We start from the raw sequence: 15,745 nt of genomic DNA, 5'->3' as shown, positions 1-15,745 counted from the left end.
AAATATAAATATCAATCTATTTTATTGGGCATTTACATATGATTACACCTTACCACAATCAACATTAAAAATATTACATGAACATAAATCCATCTGCCACACAGCAAAAAAATAAGCTTAAATGGATAATTCAAAATTTAACTTGACACAGAATAGCCTTAAAAATTGAAATTGTATCACGTGTCATCAGTGAAGAACTAAACATTTTTAAGTGTTGACACATGAACTGCAATCCAACATAATGGGTTGCAAATACTCAGTTTAAGAATATAAAACATTTCTCCAACCACAGTTTTACTTCACTTGGCTCATACTGGAAGGAAATCCTAGGTTTACCACCTGACAGTGGATCAATACTGTGGCTATGGCAATCTCTTCCACAATCACCAACTGAGGAACTGTTTACAGTTTGTACAGAAAATGTGAAAACTATTTTTCATATCAATCAGGACACTCATTTCTAAAGCACCTCCTTTAAATGTCTCAAAGATAGCTGAAAGACTATCTCTATGCTTCTCCAGCAAATCAGCACACACACATGCTAACAATAGCTTGTAAAGGAAATACAAATTCAGGTGCACGATGGAATGACATCATACAGCCAATAATTTGGCTCTAGATACATTTATTGATAATTTCACTGGGACACACATATCAGGTCTAATGAATACTACATTTTACCCCACTGAAAGAAATTATATTCACACATATTGGACCTTGTAATGTACAAATAAAGCATTGTTTGATGAGACTAGATTGCAGAATCATGCTGACGAGTGGCACAAGGAATAAAGCAATCACATGATTTATTACAAACATGGTATAGGTGCCAATGGAGGAGTGAAACCATAACTTTTTTCTATCAGAGCTGTTAGCAAAGAGATCTTTTGAAGAAGTACAGGGATAGTTGTTATATGCAACATACAAAACAACAACACATGATATGCCTTTATTTTTTTATAGCTGTAAAGAGTAATGCAGGTTATTTGGTTTTCTTTTTCATTCAAGTTGAAAATGCGAGATCCATTCATGAAGCACTAGCCATTTTCAAGGATTGGAATCCCATCTACTGGGTTACTGATTTCTTATAGTCTGAGATAAATGCAACTGATCTAGCATTTCCTCAGACAAAAGTGTACTTGTGCCTTTTCAGTCTGAAACAGGTTTGAGGAAGATGGCTGAATATATACCAAATGACATGAAGAGATTTCTGGGCATGTGGCAAGAAATTTTAGAATCACCAACAGAGAATTTACAGATCATACAAAAGAGATAGTGAGGCTTCTCAGAGAAACGAATATGCATCACCGTACGTTTAACAGCAGCGGCTACTGGTACATGAAAAGTGAGTGGAAGCTTATGAGGACAAGGGCAATTTTGATACCATTGACATTACAAGTGGAGTTGAAGCCATGAACAAGATTGTAAACATTTTTTTTTTCCTAAAATGGAACACAGATGGGACCTTCAATGGGGCTACTAGGGATATAAGAAATCAATTTCTTCCAAGCCTAATTAGAAAGTACTGTCTGCAGAATTCTGCCATCAAATCATAACAGACATGTTCCACTGTTTTTTCATTTTTTTTAAAAAAGCAAGTTTGTGAAACATGTCATGCAGTGATATGAACCAGGGAAAGTTGAGTTAACTGCAAGATTAGTGAATGTGAAGTTGGACAATGTTTTGTATGGAGAGTACAATGTTCAAAGACTGTAATTATGTTGTAAGCTTTACTCTACCAAACTGCACATGTGAAGATTTTAAGATATATAAATACCCATGCAAGCATTTCTGTGCGATCTTTATTTTCTATCCAGAGTGGGGTTTTGATAAAATACCAGAAGGCTGCAGGAATAGCCCATAAATCTGTCTCCACGAGATGTACAGGTTTGGTTTCAGAAGTGTGTCTGCAGTAATTTCACATGAAGATAGTAGCAATGAGGACAAAGTTGAGGAAACACATAGAGCATCACACTGATACCTTAACCATTTCTTTGCAGCAATTTGAAGTGAAGGTGTTGTTCAAACAAGTTTATAATCTCACATACAACTGTATCAACAGTGAAACATTATGAAAAGTACTTGAATCACTCAGCAACTGTGTGCCAGATTTGCAGTTAGCAAACCCTGAAATTTGTGGTCTCCCCACAGCTGTGCCATCAAATTCCCAACAATAATATTAAGTAAGATGCCATTACTTTTACAGGGCCTGGCATAAAGACCCCTCTCATTGTAATGTTCATATATTTGTGCCTTAATGGATAATTAACTACTAAGGAACAGATCACATGGAGGTCATAGCATTCCATTTGAAGGATCAAACAATAAGAGCTATCTAAAAAATACAAATAAGGGAGATCTTTATGCCAAGTTCTGTAAGCAAACTGTCACACATTTGAATTTTTAAGTAGCAGTAGTGAAAAATATTTATCTGTGGAAAGTTAATAAGGTAGTTGTATTGACCGTGATTTGTATTTCCTTTACCCAAGCAACAATGTCTACTTCTCATTACAAGAAATTCTTGGATTGTTGAGAAACCTGTCAAAAATTACAATCAAGTTGCAAACATTTATGTGCCACAACAAATGGCAGTTTGATACACACGTGAAATACTACATGGATTGTTTTCCTTCAGGAATACTATCAATCTTCGATATCCTTGGAATATAACAGTCTTGATTCAATCTGGTGTGAATTTTCCCACGGACTGAAGGCCACAAATCCATCGTAACTGAACCTAACAAATAAATTAACAACAATTAATTGAGTTATGCAACATGAAGACAACTGATACACATGTTTTCAAGGCACAATTCCAAAATTTAGTACTCACTTCTTTTGGTGCCCAATGACATTACTCACCAGCTGCAATGCCCAGAACTACTTTATAACTGAATTTAATAAACATTACTGGTATTCCAGTAACAGTAATTGCTTCTGTGTGGTCTGTGCAGTAACTCTGCAAAGTTATTAAGAACATTAGAACCAAGGTGGTAGATATGCAATATGTAGGTAACTGATACACATTAAGCTTCCAAAGCAAATAAAAAAAGTCAATCCTTACTTCATTTGGTCCCAATGACATTGATGACCAGATACCATATCAAGGAAACAGCACACTCTTCTGTCAGAGTGATACTGGGCAATCTCACATGTTCATTAACAGGGCAGTCTTTATCTTTTTCTCTGTTTCACGTGAATCACTAGACATGTATTGAAGCAAGTGAGAGCAAGTGCATTCTTACTTGGAAAAAGAAATGCAAAATCTTTTCTCCATCAGTCATACGACATCTCAATGCCACTAAGATATATCTTATTTATTTTTTCCACCTTTTCAATTCTCAACATTGTCCCATATTTGAATTAAACTAATTTAAAGTTAAAATCTTTTACTTCATATTTTAAAAAGTTTGCAAGTTCTACACTATCATCTAGTTTAATTCCTCAGAAAAATCTTTTCTCTGGTGAACAACGAAAAATCCAGGATGGAATGTAACAATATTATGAAAAGGATAGTTGTTGCTGCTCACCAAATAGTGAAGATGCCGAGTCACAGAAAGGCACAACAAAAAGACTGTCGGACTTATCTTTCGGGCAACAAGGGCCTTTTCAAAAGCGCGCGCGCGCGCACACTCACTCACAAACACACACACACACACACACACAAATGTAGCAACTATCCTTTTTATAATATTTTATCTATTGCTACTTCGAAATTCAAATGTGCAACAAAGTTTAAAAGCAGAGACCAACATAAAGACCTCATAGCATTCCATCTCGAGGATCAGAAATGACGGAGCTTATTCGTATTTTACATAGACAAAGAGCTATCTAAAATCCAAATAAACCATCATTTCTTACCCTTCAAATGGAAAGTTATAATGTGTTTAAGACAGATCTCTTAAGGCTTTTGGCATCGTTCTTCACTATTGTTTGGAAGTTGATGGCACTACTAATGGGAGACCACCAACTTCAGGATTTGCTAATTGCAAATCTTGCACACAGTTGCTCAGTGATTCAAGTACTTTTTGTAATGTTTCGCTGTTGCTGCAGTTGTATGTGAGATTATAAATCTGTTTACACAGCTCCCTCGCTTCAAACTGCTGCGAAGAAATATTCTGGGTTTGAACAAGACCATCTGTATTTGCTGCCTTGACAGCCTCCTCAGCTGCTTCATCAGTACTACTACCTTCGCATGAAATTACTAAAGAGCCACTTCTAAAGCCCACACCATACATTTCATCAAGACAGATTAATGGACTAGTCTCATAACTTTCTGGCATTTTATCAAAACCCCACTCTGGGTAAAAAATAAAGATTGCACAGAAGTGCTTGCATGGGTATTTATATCTCCGAAAATCTACACATGTGCAATCTGGTATATCAAAGTTTACAACATAACTACACTTTTTGGACTTTGCACTCTCCACACAAAATGAACCATCCAATCTCCCACTCACTGATTTTGCAGTTAACTCAACTTTCGCTGATTCATATCGCTGCATGACATGTTTCACAAACTTGTTTGTTTTTTATGCAAAAACAGTGGAACATCTTTGTTATAAGCTTTGATGGCAGAATTCTGCAGACAGTACTTTCTAATTAGGCTTGGAAGAAACTGGTTTATTATAACCTTAGTAACCCCAGTTAAAGTCCTGTCTGAATTGTGTTTAAGGAAAAAATGTTTTACAACCTTGTTCATGGCTTCAACTCCATTTGTAGTGTCAATGGTTGCAAATCTGCCCTTGTCCTCATACGCTTTCACCCATCTTTCACATACCGTTAGCCACTGCTGTTGAAAGTATGGCCACGCACGCTCGTTTCTCCGAGAAACCTCGTGCGTTCGCAACTCTTCTACGTGATCTCTAAATTCTCTCTCTGTTGATGATTCTGAAATTTCTTGCCACATGTCCAGAAATCTCTTCATGTCATTTGGTACACGTAGATTATCCTTTTTTTCAACCATCTTCCCCATGCCTGTTTTGGATGGAAAAGGCACAAGTAAACTTTTGTCTGAGGGAATGCTTGCTCAATTGCATTTATCTCCGACTCCGAGAAATCGGTAACCCAATAGAGGGGATTCCAATCCTTGTTCCAGTCCTTGAAAATGTCTAGTGCTTCATGAATGGATCTTGCATTTTCAATCTGAATGAAAAAAACCGACAACCAAATAGCCCACATTACTCTTCACAGCTATAAAAAATAAAGGAATATCATATGATGTTTTGTATGTTGCATCTAACAAACAACTACCCCCATACTTCTTCAAAAGATCTCTCTGCCAACTGCTCTGATAGCAAAAAAGTAATGGTTTCACTTCTCCATTGGCTTCCATACAATGCCTATAATAAATCATGTGATTGCTCGAGTCTTTGTGCCACTCATCAACCTGATTCTGCAGTCTAGTCTCGTCAAACAATACTTTATTCGTACTATAAAGGGTCCGATAAATGTGACTGTAAATAGTTTTCTCTGTGGGGTAAAAGGTAGTATTCATTTGACCTGGTATGTGTGTCCCAATGAAATTGATTTCAACAAATCTATCTAGAGCCAACTTAATGACTTTGAGAGATGTCATTCCACTGAGTTACTAAGTTTTTGATTTCCTTTACAAGTGAAGGATGTATGTACCCACTTGCTTCAACACTTTCAGTAGCATGTGTGTGTGCGCACTTGCTGGAGAAGCAGTCAAATAATAACGTAGGTAGCCCTTCGGCGGGCATGGCAATGCCAAATCTTTCTGTAGACTTGCAAGAACCTGTAAGACAAAAATGTATCAATTATTTAATTAAGAGCATTAAAAACAATAGATTTTAAAGTATACTGTCAACTGATCATGTAAAATTTTCTCCAAGCAGAACCCAAACTGGATACTTACTTTTGCCTTGGTATCCCTGTGTTCAGTTGCTGAGTGCATACTGTAATCAGGATACACCCTTATACACTTCATATTTAAAGTTGTTGGGCAGTTGGATTTTCCAGTATCCATGATCCTCAATCTCTTACGAGGAGTCACATGGTCTTCCTAAAGAGGGTAAAGAACTACTATAAAATTTATTTAATAAACTTTCCCTGTAACGAACTTGTTTTATGGAAAGTAAGTCTATCTTAACACAGCATGATATTACCAAGTGCTCAGGTACACTAGACTCTTTACTTTTATAGTATTTCGGCCCCAAAACACAGTGCCTTGACCACACACTCTCCACTGCAAATGCACAACCAAAAAAGGGGATAGGGACATGTTCCTGCATTTGCTTGAAGAAATGCTTTGTTTTACCTGGAACAGTTAATATATTTCTCACAGACAAAAACACAAACATTGTTATTGTTAAATAATTCACATATGTTATTGCTAATTAACTAAATACAATGTGAGAAAACATTTCATTCATTTGATAGGTATTGTCAAAGTTCTAAACTGATGGAAGCAGATTGTCTACTTTACATAGTACTGGAGCAAAATTTTACAGGATGTCACACCTATTGTATCTAGCAAAGAAATGGAACTGACTGCCATGTGCAATGAGGATACCATACTGATTTTGGGCAACTTAAGTGCTTTATTGTGGTTCCAATAAATGTGGAATTAATATTCTTTGTAAACAAAGGAGATGTGAAGAACACTTATGTAGAAAAATGTAATTACTATAAATGTGGAATTACAAAAAATAAATGTAACTAGGAAGACAAAGCTAAACATGCCTGTCAATAGGTTCAATGAGCTGACTACTGTTTTACATATCAACACCACAATTATCGAAAACCATAGAAACTATTTCAACATGAACACAGCAGTATAGATTCATTAAAATTATTTGTTAGTTGGCATCTGTCACTTGTTGCTGAAGTGTTAGCACACCGGCTGCTGCTGTATTATAGGCAACAAACAGAGCAGGTCACTCAGCAAGTGCTGTTCAATTTAATTTTCGTGTTAAAAAAAGTAGGTTTAGCTCAGTAGAGGCAGAGCACAGGTGGGGTTACAAAAGGATGGGAGATGTATACATGTAACTCTGTGCAGTGTTGGAAGTGGCCATTATGAAATAACATGAATATGACATGCTCTGCTGGCAACTGGTTTTGGAGTGACCAATGGCATAACTGTGGCAGATACGACATTTTATAGCCCAGAATTTAAACTCGTTTGATAACCTAACCGCAACATGATGTGCAATATATCCTAGAAAATGGCTGTCAGCATTCTACAGAAGAACTGTTAATCATACTTTGTTCACAACAATTAATACACTGACCACGGGCAGTCGCAGCAGAGCCTCACACCTAATGCTGTTGCCTGGCCTGGCTTGACGGTGAAACACCCAACACTAAGCATGTGGCAGGAAACTAGCTGAAGCTATTCTCTATAAGCAAACTCAAGGGGAAAAAAATTGTATTTCAGTGCTAAAAGCAAACTAATTTCTTCCTTTAATTAATTATGGCACCTGAAACTGTCCTCACACAAGCTGCATGGACTGCCAAATTACCAACTGATGAGCAGTCCTGGTTTTTATTCAGTTACATGTTATAGGTGACAAGCTGATTTCAAATGAAATAATGATATGAAGAAGAAATATAAGGAATTAAAAAGTAAATACAATGTCAAAAATGACACAGCAGAGTGTTAGAAATAAAACTGCATCCAAACCTATTAACTGAATAAAAATAATGAAGTAATTTTGATAATATATTGGTATAAAAAATATCAAAGAATCTGTCAAAACTCAAATCCACAACTTTATATGGATCAGGAATGTTTCTTATCTGTTGCACTATGCCACCACTCTACATTACACTAATGTAAGATTATTTGGTCCCAACGATCATGTGCTGCCTTCAACCAGATCAGCCTTTCACATTATGTTACGATGCTAAAGCTAGCTCTAGCACCATAAAGATATTGTAAGGATACGTAGTTATGCCTACTGTCTTAAAATGTTTAAGGCCAATCTGGTTGTAGGCAGCAAATGATTGCATGGCGTTCAAACACATCAAGAAAGGAAGTCAGACAAGAAAATGGAAGTGGATTGATCAGCTGTTGTGGCAGTCAGGAAATGGCGAACAGAGATTGTTTGGACCTGACGCATTCAGCACTCTGGAGGAAACCAGCTCCAACAGGAATTGTAAACCAACTAATAATTTTAATCAGCCTATTATCAAATGCAAGTGTGTAAAAATTACTGAATGTATGGCTGTGAAAATGGATAAATGACAAACAAGTCAACACAGAGGAAAATGATTAATACAATTCTGCCTCGCATATCACAACAACTATTAACGATAACAAAAAGTCAATTCCATCAATTGTTAGTGCAGCTTAGAAAGAAATATCCATTTAAAGTATATATACTATCCCTAATTCCAGCAAACTAAGTTCTTCCTTCAAGTATACATATATGAACTAAAATGGTAAACCACAGAAAGTAATTAATGCAGCAGTTCACTTACTTTTCATAACATCTGAAGATGGCTCTTTATAACGACTACTTCTCACACATTATGAAAACCCCACAGTTTTCAGCTGATTGAGAAGTGTTTCCACCTGAGAATAAAGTGACCAGTAGCATAAACTGAGGGTAACTACACTGAAGGTTAACTGGGAAACATGAATGAAGAGGGAAATTTTAGGCTTTACAAAATTCAGTTATTTAATGTACACAGCCGTTCATCACATCTGATGTTTTTGACAGCTAAAGTAAGTGTTGTTATTAACCATGGATGAGTTAACAAAATTGGGAGTTCATTTGTCTGCTCTTTTGCTTTTATTCCATTGTTATTCACTGACCACAAATTATGTTACTGTTGACTTCAGTTAAAATTGTGATCATAAAATGTTCTTTCAGTTGTGATTATGATGATGAAAAATATTTTCCAAGTGCACATGAAGTTTAATGACCTAGTTTTGGGGTTAACTGATCAGTGCTTCAGTTAACCTCATTTCAAGCACGCCTAGCCTTATGTCAACAAAAGCTTTATTAAGCATAATAATTATGCATACTATGAATTCCAGGTTTTATATACTAAGAATAAGACAATCACCAATCAAAACTATCCAGTACAACTGATGAAAGTTGAAACTGGTTAATACACCCATGAAAAAGTTTTTGTAAAAATTACAAAAAGATTTCTCTCCTACAATTGAAAAATATCAGTTTTCGGCTGTCAAACTCTTAACAAAAGTGGAAGACCTCTGCCTACATTACTTCAATACAACATCCATTAAGCTTAATCACAAAATCTGCAAGCATCTTGGCACATTAATTTGCAAAGGGATTGAAATCTGTGACAAAGACCTGGGAAAGAGAGCATGATACGATGAATTGCTCACAGAATTCATGAAACTTCCATTACGTACATAACACACTCCCCTCAAAGACCACAACTTATGATTCTGCATAATCATCATATGAAAAAAACAGCATAATTTTGCATACTCTCCCACATCATACAAGCCATAAGCTACGACTTCTTGTCTTGAAGTCTTACTTAAGTTATTGTATGATACAGGAAATTATCTAATGACAAAAGAGCAAAATCAATCACGATCTGGGCTGGTTAGCCAGAATTCCTCCTTATCACCAACAGAAATAATACATCACTTTTAAGGCTTATTTGACTGATACACTCCAAACTTAAAAATAATTTGCCATCTATTTCTACTATTGGTATTCCTGACAAGGTTATAGATGCAGACCTCAACATTTCTCCTCCTCGAGAAGTCTATCCAGCAGAAGAACTGAGAATATCTCCAGAAGACATTTTGCCTCATCCCAAGTACTATGTTGTGAGAGGAAAAACTAACAAAAATAAATAAATGACTTAATAACTCACTCCCATCAACATCATCTCCAGTAAAAGCCAGATCAATAGAAGAAATTAAAATAAAATCTAGCAGGGCAATAAGAAAAGAGTGTAGATGTGAAAGAACACCTGTAAGAGAGAAGTTTAACTTTGAGGGCTTCAAAGTGTCAATGTTCTATACCCTATGAGGACCCATATTCACCAACGAGCATTTCTAAAGACTAAAACAGCTTACGTTATCAAAATTTCAGTGTGGTGCAGAGAAAATTTTAGATCCTGACAGACTTTGTCTACAAATATAATCCAGCAATCCCAATAGAGTTCCAACATTATCCACACATACTTAAGCAGCCACCTAAGCAGTGGTAATAATTGAAACATTGTAACATGTATTAATTAAGCGGACAGTTATTACTGAGCAATGGTATCCTGAACAAAAAGCTCTCACTCAGCATCCATCAACAATACACCTTTGCTCAGAATTCAGTACGGAGGCCAAACATGGTCATGTTGCAACATTTGCATAAAGTGGCATTCATTACAGTGCTATTGAGGAAAAAAGTTGTTTCATAGCTGATGTCACTGACCTTGCTGAAACTTTGGTGAGAAACTAAGGATCTTACAGTCATTTGAATTACAGAGCTCCAGATCCCTGCATAGACAGTATTCTAGCTAATCTCTGAATTCAGTACCTCAATGAAATTTAGCTCAGTGCCAGCACAAAGAAAACAGGAGTAATGGATTTGTGCAATTATGCACTGGAGCTGATACTGCAATTAGATAGAACTATGTAAAATTCCTGGGAAAATGCAGGATACTTTTATGTGGAATACAGAGCCCACGCTCTGGCAATGACATTAGCTGCAAATATACTGCTTTTTATTTTCCTTTTGCATGACTGTTCCCAGACCCTGAGTCCCATTTTCATGTGTGTGTCTTCTAAATTATGCCATTTACTCGAGACGACGTATGCGCTTGAGCTGCTGCAATGTTCAGTTTCTCTTACTATAATACATAGATGACGAACTCAGAAACGGCGAATTTTGAAACAAAGTTGCCATTACCTTCCTAAACAGCGATCATTAATTACAATATTCCACGCGTATATGTTACAGTAAAGGTAATGTAACAATGCAGAAACTCACAACGAAAACAAATAAAAAATTGCATAATACATAAAAAACTCACATAAAAATTGGAATCAGATCGCGGAAAGCGACATATAAAATTTATTAAAATGAAATCTTAACTGGCAGCAGAAAAAAGTTATTTTCTAGAGTTCCTAATGTCTCTAAAGGCGCATATTTTTGCCAGCCAATTCTAACATAAAATTATTATTACCTCCTCCAACGAATTACAATAGCCTGAAATCAAGCCATCCTCTGAAATCTTTCAGAGCGTCACGAAAGATGTTTTCATACACCTGAGACATTTTGCTCGATAGCGAAAACACAACCACTCAAGATACACGGGCAGTATGACAGTGAAGAACAAAGCAGACGCTTTTCCCGCTAACTCGATTCGACCACAGATCTCGATCAGTCGACAAGTGTGCAGCGCGTTTATGTATACGTCATTTCGACGTCACTTCCGAGTGGTTTTGGACCACAATGATGTGTCTGTTAGGCTTCCCGGATTTACAGCCCAAGACAATAAAGGAAAAAAAACAGCCCAAGATTATACAACTGGCCCATAAAACATCAAAACGGGCTGCCACCTTCATACGGCGGGCACTTGCTTACCTCGTTTCACTTTCAACTGCGATGAATTCAAGGTAAACGAGTCTACAACCTCAGTTAACTTTAATCGCGATTAATTCCCTCATTTAACTTAAAACGAGGGTGGTGTATTACAATTTTTGAAAGGCCTATTTTTTCGGTTAACTTTTAATCGACCTTGATGTAATCGACAACAAGTGTCGATAATCGAATTGTACACTGTGACGTTTGAAAGAGTGCCCGACTGCGCGAGTTGAAAGAGGCAATCGGCGTGACATCCAGTGAGCTAGTGGCAACAGAGTCGAAACATTGCGAAGGTTTGAGCTATTCAATTAAATCCGCTTTTCCTGACAGCCACCTGTAACCATAGTGCTATTTTTTCGTTTTCTCGCTGGATTACTGCTGAATACTTCATTTCATTGTTGTAACGAAAACCTAATGTAATATAATAATTATCACGTTTGGGACCTACTTGACCACGCCATGTACAACTAGGGGCATTTTATGGTTTAGTTTTACCTTTTCTTATTGTTTGTATTACGTTGTCTTACAGAATAGCTCCTTTTTGCGCTCATAGGATCAAACTGTAATGGTCTCATTGGATTTTTGTGCCAGGAAGAGTACCCTGAAGCGCAATTTCTGCCCGTTCAATTTCTATGTACAGTATTTTCATTCCTAAATGCGATTTCAAACTAAAAATGTTATTTTCGTTTTTCACATTGGATTTCTTCAGTGCCTTCAGTCCCATATAGACAGACTTGTTTTGTGGCTGTATTGTCGTGCCTCAGTTTTGTGTATTTTGATATGCATTTTTTTTGTCACGGATGTCACTTGTTAGCCAGAAAGCTGTCTCTGAATAGTTTAACATATATATTTGGGTTGAGAATCACTCTTGAATTTGATTGGTTCATCAATTTTAAACTGTAATTTCAGTTTTCGCCACTTTCGGATTACTTTTTCTAATAAGCTTTCTTAAAATCTATAAAGATACTTTCTTATTATAAATATTTTGATGTGAGAATTAGTTTCATAGCTAAAATTTGTTTCAGACAAGATCCGTTTGGTCTGGAATTTTCCTGATGTTCACCGAATTTGAATTCAGGTTGTTGTTGTGTGTGTGTGTGTGTGTGTGTGTGTGTGTGTGTGTGTGTGTGTGGATGTATCAGTGCAGTTTTCCAGTTTGTATGGTTTTCTGTCAGATATTTTGCATGATCACTGTAAATTTTCTTTTAAAATTTTTGTGGGAGCTTGTAGGACTAATGCAACGGTTCTGTCCTAACCAAATGCTTATTTTTAACCTCTTGTTCAGCAATTTCCCCTTCATTTGATGCTTGTGAATCTGAATTGGTTTTTAGAATTTCTGATAGAAATCTTTCTTTGGGTTTAGGGCAGTTTGGAAGTTTTTTAAATTATCTATTTCTTGGTTATGTGCCAAGTGTGCACTGTCTTTCATGAAACAGTTTTTGGGGCTGGTATCCATTTAGATTTGTTTTAAGTGTTTCATATAAGAATCCTTGTTTTTTATAAGCCTGAAGATGACTTCTCATAATGTCTTTTTGTTCAATTTTCAAGCTGCTTGGAGTTGCTTGGCACTTTTTTTTTCAATTTATTATTTGATGATTTGAATGCTCTTTGTCAAGATTTTACTGCTTGCGCAGTCTGTTCCACCATGGATGTCTCTTTCCATCTTTGTAGAGGAATTTGAGTTTATGTAGTTTCGATAAGTTTGTTGAGATTTCTTTGGAGTTTTGTGCTTGTGTTTTGAGTTCATTTGCTAATAGCATTGCTTGGAGTTAATCAGTATCATGTTCGGTATTACCTGTATCTGTTTGCTGAACTTTTGAGGCTTTAAATTTAGTTTCACTGTGGTTAGGTAGTGATCTGTAAATATTTGGACATTTGTGTACTTCTACATATTTAAAATCCCCTTGTGATGTGGCTATGAGATTGTGATATGATCAGTACGGATTTCGCCTAAATTCTTGTCAGGTGTTTTTTGTTTTGTTTGAAATGTGTTGACAGTTTTGTGGTTACAATTTCTACACAGTTAGACAAGTATCCATTTTGCTTGTTCCATTTGTGTGCAAGGAAGTCACAAATTATTTCCTTGCATTTTCTCTTGCACTAACTGATCATTAAAATACTCTGTCAAAATTTTCCCATGATTTTGTGGAATTTTAGAGATTAATTTTTCTATCACCCCCCATCGCATGTTTACTTTTCTGTTCCCCCTCCCCTTGGCCGATTAACATTAATTACTGTTTAAATTTTATTTGCACATTCAAAGTAAATTGTCATTAATTTTGTTCTTCACTTTGATTATGGATCTCTGAATGTCTTATGAAACTGTTCATACAATCTACCACATGGGGTATATTTATTTGTGTTATTTTGCCCTTTTTGCTTTTTGAATAGTCTGTAATTTCCAAAATCTGTGCTACGTGGTGGCATTCTCACTTTGCAATCTTGTTTCTAGCATGGTTAAAATTTGACTTTTCTTAACTATTTCTCCTAATTTGTAGAGCTTTCTTGGATTTAGGAGTGAAGTAATGTTGACTGTACCAAACAGTTTTGAATTTGGCCTGAGCAGACCCGAGAATTCAGATGTCTTCTGATTTGGGAACCTGATGGTTGACTATTCTAGACTACTGTATATTTATCCACGTGTAGACAATGTAAGTTGTATGTATGTCATAAATATGTGCCCAAGTACACACAGTTACATAAATAGGTCTGAAATATTTGCTCTGTTACATGTTTGTACAGCATTTTTCACTATTCAATTGAATGTATTGCAAAAGCCCCTCAGTTATAGTAGTTATAATAGTACAGTTGTCTATATAATTTACATATTTCAGGTAATCCAGAAGTTTCAAAACTGCTATTTAATGAATAATTTTGAGTGTACAGTATTACTGGAGGTGTATATTTCATGTTTGTCTTCGATCACTTAATTGCATAACTCTATTTTGTTATACAGCACAAGATTTTATTTTTTTTCCTGCTGAGGTGTAACTGGTGGCTGCATCTGTTTCCATGTTCATGTAAAGACTTACTTCTTTGGTGCTTGTCCATCTCTTTATGTAGGACATTGTTTGCAAACTATTCACTTGGAACAGTAAAGATTCCTTTGTGTATAAACAATTCAGTACAGTGAGTCCTCTTCCCACTTTGTTGTAATGTCTATAGCCTCTTACTGCAGCTTAGATGTTGTTACTATATTCAGTACATTTGTTTCCTGGAATATTTTCCATAAATAAAGACAGAATTGATAATCCAATATCTGTTTTAATGTGTAAGCTACTGCTCAATTGAATTATTGTTACTGAAACTGCATAGCATACTGATGTTAGTTGCTTCAGAGGACTGTAAATTGATCCCATGCGTCGGCTTTGACCCATGACGTAAGGGTGTTGTGGTGTGTCACGTCATGACGGTGTGGAGTTTGGTTTGCGAGTGTGGTGAGTTTGTAGATGTCGTCGTGTTGTGGTTTGTTGTGCCCTCTGGTGGTGTGTTCTGGGCTTTCGTTTGTGTGGTGTAATGGGCTCAATTTGCTCTTGCTCATTGTACAGAATTGTTAGTGTTGGCTGTGTTTGTAGTGGAATTCGTTTCAGTGCGTTAACGATTTAGTGGTTTTGTGTGAAGGTTAATTTAGTGTTGTTCACTGTAGGTCGTGTGGTAATTTGAGTAAATTAATTCGTTGTTGTTTTTGTTCAGGAATAGATATGACGGATAAAATTAATAGCGCGCATCTGAGTGAAATGATGGGAAACACTGCTTTGGAACTGATAGTTTTTGCAGCTGTTTGGTTTAATTGCCAGGGTTGTGAAGTGCTCTATTTGTAGCGAAGAAATGAAGTTGGCTAAAGTTCTGGCATCTCGGACCAGGGACGGTTAAATGTGGCGCTGTCGAAAGGATGACATTTGGCGTTCCATACGGCGTGGTTCCTGGTTCGAGAAGTCTAGGTTGGGCAATCGCGAGATTGTACTGGTGACTTATTATTTTTGTTATAGATCCTCACACAGTTTTTGCGCGCATGAGACTGTTGTGAGTGAGAGGAGTGTGCTTGATTGGTTTTCTTTTTGCCGTGAAGTGTGTTCAGAGTTTATTAAGTACAGGGGTTAGCTTGGGGGGGAGGGGCGGCATGGGGTTGATGTGGACTTCTTAGTCGCAGTTTGGGAAAAGGAAGTGAGGGAGGGGTAAGTCTGTAGTTGGTGTATGGGTGTGGT

At 36.5% G+C, this 15,745-nt stretch overlaps 1 protein-coding gene and 1 long non-coding RNA gene across 17 annotated transcripts in view; one reads left to right on the top strand and one right to left on the bottom strand.

Moving 5' to 3' along the window:
• LOC126143126 (disks large homolog 5-like) overlaps positions 1–15,745 on the top strand; it is a 556,312-nt gene that overhangs the window by 209,336 nt on the left and 331,231 nt on the right. Inside the window, exon 1 of one of the 15 annotated variants that reach the window (XR_007529644.1) lies at positions 14,168–14,191. The exons of the other annotated variants lie outside the window; for them this stretch is intronic. The gene's annotated coding sequence lies outside the window, so the exon portion shown is untranslated. Of the gene's footprint in view, positions 1–14,167; positions 14,192–15,745 lie in introns of those variants that run through there. 15 annotated transcript variants of the gene reach the window in all.
• LOC126143156 (uncharacterized) lies at positions 3,645–11,288 on the bottom strand. 2 transcript variants are annotated; one of them, XR_007529658.1, is made up of 4 exons: positions 11,140–11,288; positions 6,129–6,280; positions 5,879–6,025; positions 3,645–5,758 (listed from the first exon to the last, which is right to left on the bottom strand). It is a non-coding gene; the product is annotated as an uncharacterized LOC126143156 (long non-coding RNA). The 2 variants fall into 2 exon arrangements; XR_007529657.1 differs by having other exon boundaries at positions 5,879–6,280.

This window comes from Schistocerca cancellata, unplaced genomic scaffold (assembly GCF_023864275.1).
Source record: "Schistocerca cancellata isolate TAMUIC-IGC-003103 unplaced genomic scaffold, iqSchCanc2.1 HiC_scaffold_782, whole genome shotgun sequence".
In the NCBI taxonomy this organism is placed as follows: domain Eukaryota; kingdom Metazoa; phylum Arthropoda; class Insecta; order Orthoptera; family Acrididae; genus Schistocerca; species Schistocerca cancellata.
Note: the sequence above shows the minus strand (reverse complement) of the source record. Positions and strands in the feature narration are given on the sequence as shown.